Source organism: Rosa chinensis, chromosome 7, assembly GCF_002994745.2.
Source record: "Rosa chinensis cultivar Old Blush chromosome 7, RchiOBHm-V2, whole genome shotgun sequence".
Lineage (NCBI taxonomy): Eukaryota > Viridiplantae > Streptophyta > Magnoliopsida > Rosales > Rosaceae > Rosa > Rosa chinensis.
In genome coordinates, this window is record NC_037094.1 from 49,451,204 (window position 1) to 49,461,490 (window position 10,287).

The 10,287-nt window shown below is 39.9% G+C and overlaps 1 long non-coding RNA gene across 1 annotated transcript; it reads right to left on the reverse strand.

Annotated features, from left to right (window-relative positions):
- Positions 1 to 7,715: 7,715 nt before the first annotated feature.
- On the reverse strand, positions 7,716 to 9,947 carry LOC121050305. Its single transcript, XR_005802620.1, has 4 exons — positions 9,880 to 9,947; positions 9,629 to 9,673; positions 8,254 to 9,522; positions 7,716 to 8,011 (listed from the first exon to the last, which is right to left on the reverse strand). It is a non-coding gene; the product is annotated as an uncharacterized LOC121050305 (long non-coding RNA).
- Positions 9,948 to 10,287: the final 340 nt, after the last annotated feature.

Here is a 10,287-nt window from a genome sequence, read left to right on the forward strand (position 1 = left end):
AGTCTTAACTCTTAAGAGAGTTGTTCAGCCACTTTTTAAACCCCCACTTCCAAGGGCGTGTACGTCTTTTCGCCCCTCCAAGTGAAAGTTCTTTTTTCCATCTCTAACCGTCAAGGCGCGGTTTCTCCGTTTTGACTTTTCTTTTTGCCACTGATCAGGTCAAATCTAAGTTTTCTGGGATTCAATTATGTTCCGTTCTATTCATATATACTAGCCTTCTTGCACGCACGTGTGGAAAAAGGCGCGCTCGCGCGTGCGAATATGTTTTATCATTGAGCATGTTAATGTGATTTTCTACTGTTGATAAATTCATATTTGATTCAATTAATTTGGTTTACTCTTTTAACCCCATTTCAGTTTAGTTTCATAACAGAAAAAAAAATAAAAAAATTTATTGTGCGGAAGTTCTGTGCTCACGCGTGCATAGTATATTTTTTTAATTATTTGGCCGGTGTAATTTTGTTACCATTAAATGTCAACATTGACATGGTTAACAATCTGTTTTCATATATCTTTACACATATTGGCAGACGATAGACAAACACAAACTTAATCTTCTTTAATCTATTTTGATAATGGTCAAAGTGTCAAACGCGGGATACCTATTCTTGTCACGCCTGTGCGTGCGAATTATCTTTCCTATGAGTATGCCTACGAACGATTCTTACTTTTGTTTAATGTGCATGGTTGGTAATTTTATTATTTTATTATTTTTCTTGTATTTGTTTGTTTGTTTGTTTGTTTTTTTTTTTTTTTTGTATAATTGTACTTTGGTAATGTTTTATGTGGTTGTGTTCAAGTAAATCCAAAATATGTGTCTGCCCCAAACTCTAAGTTACTTGCTCTAGTTGAAATAAGGTTTATATTGCTCTGGTTGAAATAAGGTTTATATTAGAGATATTCTCGGAAAATCTTAGGAGATATCCAATTAATAAACGATTATGTTTCCATGTACAACTCTGTCTCTATGCTTGTAATCCTCTATATAAAGAGGCCTCTATTATCAATGAAAGCACGACTTAATTCTCTCTCAATTCAGTTTTCCTTAAACACGTTATCAGCACGAAGCCCTAACCCTGAAACCCTAAAGTCGTAACCTTCAAATGCCAGAAACCTCCGCCGCCCTCCTTGAAGCCACTGACTCCAGGAACTCGGAACCGGCGGCGCCACCCCCAGAACCGGCTGTTGGAAGTGACTGAACCGACCCTAAGAAGAATCCGTTGGTTCCCTGCCTGGTTCACATCCTTGCCGTCCACTTTTCACAGCCATCCTCTGTCAGAAGTTGCAGCGCCACCCCAGTTTCCCGGAACTGAAAAAATCCTTCTTGGAACTGGCCGGAAAGTACCCGAACAGCCCACCGAATGCCACTGCACCGTGAACCGCTGTCTGCAAATTCCATCTGCAGATTCTCTCTGTCCCAAGCAGCCCTTCCCAGAAGTATACGGCCCAGACGCAGAAGAGAAGCCTTAACCCAGCCCAGAATCAACAGAGCAGCCTTCGGCCCAGAAATAGAAAGGATAGGCCTGAAGCCCAGTAACGAGGCCCACTGACACCAGCCCAAGGTCAGCATCCACGTCACCGCCACGTCAGCAACCAGTCAGCTTGCCGCGTCAGCGCCACGTCAGCTCTGGACAGTCCCACGTTAGCATGGACCCTACTGGCGACTTTTCCTGGCACTTTCCGGCGACTTTTCTGGGTACTTTTTCCAGTCAAATTTTCCGGCGACCTATTTCAAGGTATTTTTTTACTAAACGTTCCCTTTTTTTTAGAGTTTTTAATTCAATTTCTCTTCTTTTCGGGGACTTGCAACCTCCCTTCTTCTACCCCCCTTTCTTCACCATAGGGGAGACCAAATCAAGCCGAACTGTGGGGGTTCGTGCTCACTCTAAGCTTAGAGCTTGTTGAGATCTCCAAACTTAGAGTTTGTAGAGAATTTATGATCGACCACTTACATCATTGTTTCAATCTAATCCAATACCTCTTGGAATATAATTTCTCGGAAGCAATTACGCTCATAAATTCCTAAATTCTTGGAAGTGATTACGCTCAGAAATTCCCAATTTCTTGGAAGTGACTACGCTCAGAAATTTTATATGTTTTCATGGTAGCCTTTTACGCTCCGAAACTAACCCTAATTTCTTGTTCTCTTTCAGGATGAGTAACCTGAACAAATTGGATTTTGCTCCATTGGGAACAACTGGCTCTGGATATCACAGGTGGGTTCGTGATGTCCGCCAACATCTCAAGGCCGATGGAATCCTGGATACTATTCTCGAGCCTAGCCAGGACGTGCTAACTGCTGAGCAAGCTTAAGCTTGGGAAGCAAATAGAGCAGCCTTAGAGGCAAATAAGGCGAAAGCCATCATCCTAATAACTCGTCACATGGATGATTCGCTCCAGTACGAGTGTATGAATGAAGAAAACCCCAGAAGGCTGTGGGTCTCACTCGAAGAAAAATTTGGCAACGTCCGTGACTCCATGCTTCCTAACCTAGAAGTGAGATGGCATAGCCTCCGCTTCTGTGATTTCAAGTCAGTTCTTGACTACAACTCGGAAGCACTTCGCATTAAATCCTTAATGGAATTATGTGGTAAAGAGATCACAAATGTGATGTTGATTTAGAAGACTCTCTCTACCTTCCCCGTCTCTGCATTGATGGTTGCTAAGAACTATCGAATCGATGTTACTGCAAGGCAGATCACAAGGTTTCATGAGCTCATTGGAGCTATGAATGTCGCTGAAAAGCATGACAACATCCTTGTGAAAAACTATAATTCGAGATCTGTAAAAATAGAGCATATTCCGGAATCCAATTATAGTCGCGCCCCTAAGAGAAGGCGCCAAGAGCGAAACCCTAATCTTAGGGATACTTCTGGAAGTTCTATTCCATATAATCACTCTACTTGGGAAGGTAACCGCCAAAATAGGCGAACACAGAACCGAAGAGGTCAACGTGGAAAGAGAGAGGGAGGCAACGCCTCTGGCCATGTTGGTGGCGCCACCAACACTAAGAGCCATCTAAATGACGCTTTCAAAGCGCCTCAATCAATGGAGTTTGAGCAAGGAGATGTATGTTCTCGATGTGGAGTGTCTGATCATTGGGCACACATTTGTAGAGCTCATGAAGAAATTGTCACCACCTACAAAGCATATTGTGAAGCAAGAGAAGCTTACTATATGGAACAAGAAGATCAAGAAGATGATCTAGAGTGAAGGGTTAAAGACTACAAATCTGGCTGGGATCAATAGATTGCCAATTCTGTTTAAGTCTTTATTTTTCCAAGAGATGTAATAGGCAATTGCCATATATTTTGTGGTATATTAATGGTTTAGTCTTTCTTCAATGTAGGCTCAACCAAAGTAAGTATGATATCGAGGAAGGTTCTAAGATTAGTGGTACTTAAGCGAGCCTTACTCCACCGACATCTCTTTACTCACCTGGTCACATTCATTTTGGAATTACCGAAAGAAGTTAGACGACTACCATTGTTTTGCATTAGCTAGTTTTTGGATTAGATTTTCTTTGGTCAAAGAGATAATGATGTAACTCCGTTGGCTCATGAATAAAATTTCGAGTTCCTTTCATTATGACTCAATTTTGATTCTGAGCATATTTCTTTGTGACTACGATGGCTGGGTCATCAGTATTAATTCAAGGTCATGGAATTGCCCAAGTTCCACTTGCCAAATGGCACCTTAATTATTGTCACAGAAACTCTCTACGTTCATAGGGAAAATCGCACCTATGAATAGCTGACGGATTCCATGCGAAATCGCGTATAGAGAACGGAAATGAGTTCCTTTGCAATACCTCTAACGATTGTGAACAAATGCGCATCTTTGAGAAGTTTATGTGTCTCTCTAGTGGACTCTATGTCACTATTCGAGCTATTAAATCCAATAAAGTTATGAGAGAAGATCTCTTGGATTTAGACACATTTTGGCTTTGTCACAACAGAATAGGTCATTCTAGTCATGATATGATGATCCATCTACTAAAAACTTCACATGGACATCTTTTCTATCGAGCGAAATGAAGCATGAATCAAAAGTTGATTCCTGGACTAAGTGTGACTGACGTTGCTGCCTAGGGCACCACCTCCGTCCATCACCAGCCTAGGGCTGGCATAGTCCCTATCCATGACGCCATGGATGGCGTCCATCATGGTGATGGCGCCCCTGGTGATGCTGCAATCACCAACTTGCTTCAACATAGCGTTCAGACGCTCAGGCTTAACCAAAATTCTCATTGGTTGTTTCTAAAGCCGCTCGCACGTTTTACAAAGTCCGTTCCTTAGGAAAATTAGGACTGAGATCATCCTATGCAAATGATATGAAAATACTCATTATGTTCTTACATAGAATCCATGGGGACTCTGTGGACTAGTTCAACCAACTTGCATACATTTAAATATCTCATGATGTTGGTTGACACACAAACACAATGGTCACGTGTTATGCCATTGTCCATCTGTAAATGCTGCTTATGCTACTCTCCTAGCACATATCATATGACAACGGGCTCGCTCCTCGGATCATCCTATTCAGTCAATTGGATTTGACATTGCTAGAGAGTTTACATCGAAGACTTTCGATGGTTATTGCATTGGGACAACTGTTGGACATTATATTCTCATGAACACACCCAAATGGTCTCGCGGAAACGACTACGATGGTCGTCAAGATATTGGTAATGCACACCAACCTCCTTCTATCCGCTTGGGGTAATGCAATATCGCATGCAACTATGCTAATTTGTCTACAACCCACTGCCACTCAATCTACCTCTACGTTACAACTAGTGACTGGGTACAAATATCGTACTTGCGCATATTTGAGTGTGCAAGTTATGTGCCAATTGCGCCACCACATCGCTCTATAATGGGTCCTTACAGACGAATGGGTAACTACGTTGGATTTAAGAGACCAACAATCGTCCGCCACTTAATATCCTTGCATGGCGATCTCATTACCGCTAGATTTGCGGATGTCACTTTGATGAGACAATCTTCCCGTCGTTAGGGGGAGATAAGAACACGGATGTTCAGCAGGAACGACAGGAATTGTCGTGACCTGTCCCCACTGTGTCTCATCTTGATCTCTGTTAAAGTGACGAGATCACACAAATATGCTGCAAACATGCCTGCAAGGAAGCACGTCCCTACGAGAGGACGTAGCGCCACCCTACACGGAGGTAGGCATGGCGCCAATGCCAAAGAGAGTGGCACTCTGGTGTTATAGGCCATGGCCCCAGCTAGGATGCGTGGGAGGCCCATGGGTTCGAAGGATACTTTGGCACATTCCAATCATTTGATCATTATGACTCAGAATCCGTCTCATGAGTATCTTCCGGGTTATGGTTATCGTTGGGGGACGCCTCAACGTTAGAACCTATTCCTGAGAATATAGAGCTCTATGAAAATTACACTAGTGTACATGAGACATGGGATAGAAACTCCATCATAATTGATGATGTAGTTGTGCATTTTGTTGCGCATGAGTTTGTTGAGTCCGATGATATCGAACCACGCTCCGTTGATGACGGAATTCCAACGTAGAGAAATCTGGCCTAAATGGAAAGATGCGATCCAGGTTAAGATGGATTCTCTAACGAAGAGGAAGGTTTTCGAGCTAGTGATGTCAACACCTCCTAACATAAAACCTATTGCCTAATGGGTCTTCGTTAGAAAGCATGATGAGAAAAAGAGATGGCAATCTCGCCTTAAGGCGCAAGGCTTCTCACAAAACGCCCTAGAATTGACTACGATGAGACATAGTCTCTCGTAATGGATGTCATTGCACTCCACTACCCTGTCAGTTTGGTAGTTTCCGAATAACTGATTATGTAGCTTACAAATGTGGTCACTACCTATCTCTATGGGGATATAGATACGGAATATACATGAAGGTTCATGGTGAACTTCATTTACCCAAGTCAAGTGGCTCTAGACCACGGAGCGCATTTACAAAGAGGTTGAAACGCTCACTAAGATGACTACTTGATTGGGAAGGGATATGCCCACGCGTTTCCATAACAAGTTCCGGATTCTATCGCGGTTCATGTTGGACATGATCTTCATTAGAAGCCCTTAAAGAGTTAAGGGAAACCGCTGAACACGTGAAATCCGAGTTTGAGATGAAGGATTTTGGGAGAACACGATTATGTCTCGGTTTGGAACTTGAGCATCGTGTTGATAGATGCTTAGGCATTTTGACAAGGTCAAGCCTCCAAGCACCCCCATGATCGCCTGTAGTCTTAATCCTAAAAAGGATCCTCTTCGTTCAAAGGATGATGACGAAGATGTGTTAGAGGCAGGAGTGCCTTACTTGAGTACAATAGGCGCATTATTGTACTTAGTTCAATGCACAGGACCAGACACATCTCATTTGCAGTGAACTTGTTAGCTAACGTATAGCTCTGCACCAACGTGACGTCATTTGATTGGTGTAAAAGACATCTTTTGGTACTTGAGATGTACAATTGATATGGGCTTGTTCTATCCCTACAGAGAGATGATGGATTCGGACCCATCACACACCAGAAACGCCGCCAACGCTGGCCTGCGTTCTCTATCCCCACCCCAAAACGACATAAGTGTTTTGGAAGGTTTTGTTGATATTGGGTATCTCTCTGACCCATACAAAGGTCATTCCCAAACTGGTTAAAAGTTCACCATGGGAAAAGACCGTGATATCTTGGAGGTCTACAGAATAGACTTTAGTCGCTATATCTTCGAACCATGCAGAGATTATTTCTCTTCACGAAATGGTTCGTGAATGTTTATGGATTGGATCCATAATTACGCATGTTCGAACAATTGTGGTTTGAAGTCTACCACAGATGAGCCTACGAGTATTTAGGATAATGTTGTTTGTTTTGAACAAATAAAGCAAGGCTATATCAAAAGCGAAAACAACAAGCATAATTAGCAACAACAAACTCTCCTCAAGATCAAAGTGAACTAGGTTCAATCTGAGGACAGTGTGGCAGGCTTGCTCACTAAGTCATTGCCTAAATTCCACTTTCGAGGAACATGTTGGTAGCATCGTTTGCGGAGGTTATCCGAACTCCCATGACCGTAGTCATCAGGGGGAGATGCAGACATCAGGGGGAGATGTCTACATGTATGGTCTCGAAACGTGAAGGGTGTGTTGTGCTCTTTTTCCCCTTCGACCGAGGTTATTTTTGTCCCACAGGGTTTTTTTTGTTACTTGGCAAGGTTTTTAATGTGGCAACGAGAGGAGCACCACGTTTGGGCGACACAAGGGGGAGTGTTTAAGTAAATCCAGAATATGTGTCTGGCCCAAACTCTAGGTTACTTGCTCTAGTTGAAATAGGGTTTATATTAGAGATATTCTCGGAAAATCTTAGGAGATATCCAATCAATGTACGATTATGTTTCCATGTACAACTCTGTCTCTATGCTTGTAATCCTCTATATAAAGAGGCCCTTATTATCAATGAAAGCACGACTCAATTCTCTCCCAATTCAGTTTTCCTTAAACAGGTTGGTAATTTTTATAGTCAAATTTGTTAATGCCTTTCTAAGTCACCATTCAGAGAAAATAGTTGAATTATCCACATGGATAGCTCTACAACTTTAAAGTTCTGGATCTTGAGACGTGGTCTAATGTTGTACGACCTTCCCTGTGAAATTAGCATCACATCATATGCAGTTTGTTTCAATTCATTTGCTTATGGGGGATACATTAGCCACCTTTTAAGCTGTAAATCCATAATAACTCAAGTACCTTCTCTACTCAGTGTCTGCTTTAGTTCGTTAATGGTCTGTCTTCTCATCTTTATACGTAAAGACAAGCCATCAATTAACAGAATACTCAATAAATGTGCTGAAAAGAAAAGACAACATAACTCCATCAGCCCTCAACTTTTCATAAACTTGATCCTCCGGAGATCTTCGTTTCAGCTTCGGTGTTTGGCCTTTCACTACTGCACCATTGGCTGTTGGCCCTTCACTCACAGTACAATATTTCACCTTCCTCTGCGGATCTAATTTTTGGTGTGAAAAGGAATTCACAATCATCAATAACAGAACCATAAAGGAGGTGATATTTGATCAAAGTGATCAAACAACATAAATTGCAGATCATATACACCATACAATAACCAAAAATGAAAAAACATAGGAAAAAGGTTTCCTACAAAATTGGTTTAAGAGAGTTGTTCAAAAATAGGGATCAAATGGAAAAATTAACAGCATAAATCAAATTTAATATATATGCATAAGCTACCAGGTGTCTTCGTTTTCCCTTCGGTCACCATTTGCTTTTTTACAAAGCAGTTGAAATTAAACCACTCCTAAACATGGGTAAAGTACTCATGTCGCGATACGTACCCTACTTAGGGGTTCTGACACATTCTTCTATCTTTTCTGATTTGTTAACCAGCAAAATAGTAGAAAAAAAAAATTAGCCAAGCAAAATAAAAATTCATTCAATAAACTAATCATAGAGAAATAACAAATAACCTAAGAAACCAACTCAATAAACCTTATGCTTCAATTGATTCAAGTTCCTAGGACAACTGAATTCATATTTGAATTGATATCCAAACAAATTCTTTAAAAAAAGATTTCATGATCGTTTTTCCTTTATATCACAATTAAAAGTGCACCACAAAAGATTAAAACTGAACTAATCATAGAGAAAGAATAAATAACCTAAGAAACCAAACTCAATGAACCTTATGCTTCAGTTTCCTAGAACAACTGTATTCAAATTTGAATTGATATCCAAACAAATTCTTTAAAAAATATTTCATGATCGTTTTTCCTTTTTATCACAATTAAAAGTGCAACACAAAAGATTAAAACTGAAAATCTTAGTTGACCATGTTCGCAAACATGAATATTTTCATTTTCATCGATATCAAATTTCACCAGCAAATTCTACGTACTTGGAAAAAGCTTTTTGGAAAGAAACAAAAACAATAATAAAATATTGTGAATTGAAACAATCTCCCTAAACTCAAAATGATTCTTAACAAAACTGATGTTTGCTTATTCACACCCTTCTGGTTAACAAAACAGAAGGTAAGGAAAAGGAGTACCTGACATAGCAACAACTAACTATATCTGCATGACCCATAGTAGTCACACAAAAAACAAATGAAAAAAAATATATATAAATTGGTGCAATGGAGAACAAAAGAAAGAAACTAAAACACACCTGAAATCAAAATTACTCAGAATAGTGCAAAATTTTCAAGAGACACTATAGAGCAGTTTAAACGAAAAGAATGAATTCCGACTCATCCAAAATGAAACAACAATCCTGGTAAAAGGAAACAAAGTTTATAGAAGAAGATTATAAAACAAGAAAATAAATAATGATCAAAATATCAAAGATGAGAACTCACTAAGCCACTGCTGGCCATTGGACTATTGCCCAAACACATTCTCTCTGCATCAATTCGGTAACTTATCTAAGAAACCAAACTAAACCAAACATATGTGTCAGAGAAGACTCACCTGGTTTGATCCCCATATATAAATTCCAAATCTTCAAGACATGATGAAAAAAAAAAGAAAAAAAAAAGAGTTAAACCTTCAATTGCAGGAATCAAACTTTAATCTGCAATCTGCACAACTGCATAAGCATGTCTTACCTTTGTATTTTTCAAGTCTTCCTGTTTCTGTTTCGGTCATGACCCCTGCAAACACAGACGATGAAAATTATGAAATTTAATCCATCATTTTCTCCCATTCATAGCAAAACAATCGCATACTAAAACAAAATAGTATAAAGTAAAAAGTTAAAAACTCAACCAAACAGTGACGTAAGGGAAAGACTTGGCAGAAATTGAGATCAAATTGGAAAAAGAAACTACAAAGTTCAATTTAATTTGCAGAAACCTACCCGGTCTGTTTCCTTGTTCAATTTCCCAATTGCTCTTTTGTTTCATCAGCGGCCTCCACTCGCTTTTTGTAGGAAACCACAACGGGCGGTTAAATTGAACGTGGGTAAATGTGTGAAGCCACCTCTTCCACGTTTTCACATCTTTTTCTAATTTTTATTTTGCTTTTCTTTTTTGTAGATTACCATGTTAACCCTTGTAGATATTATTTTCTTCAATCTATTTTGTCTCTGGTATGGCCATTTTTGAGAGTTTAAATTTTGGTGAAGCTTTTGACACCAAACTAAAAGCTTCCATTTCTAGTAGTAGAGATATACACATACACACATCTATATGTATACATTTCTGGCTCTGCATCTCCTTTTGCCTTCTATTCTTGTATGATTAATTATGGAATTAAAATGCAATGT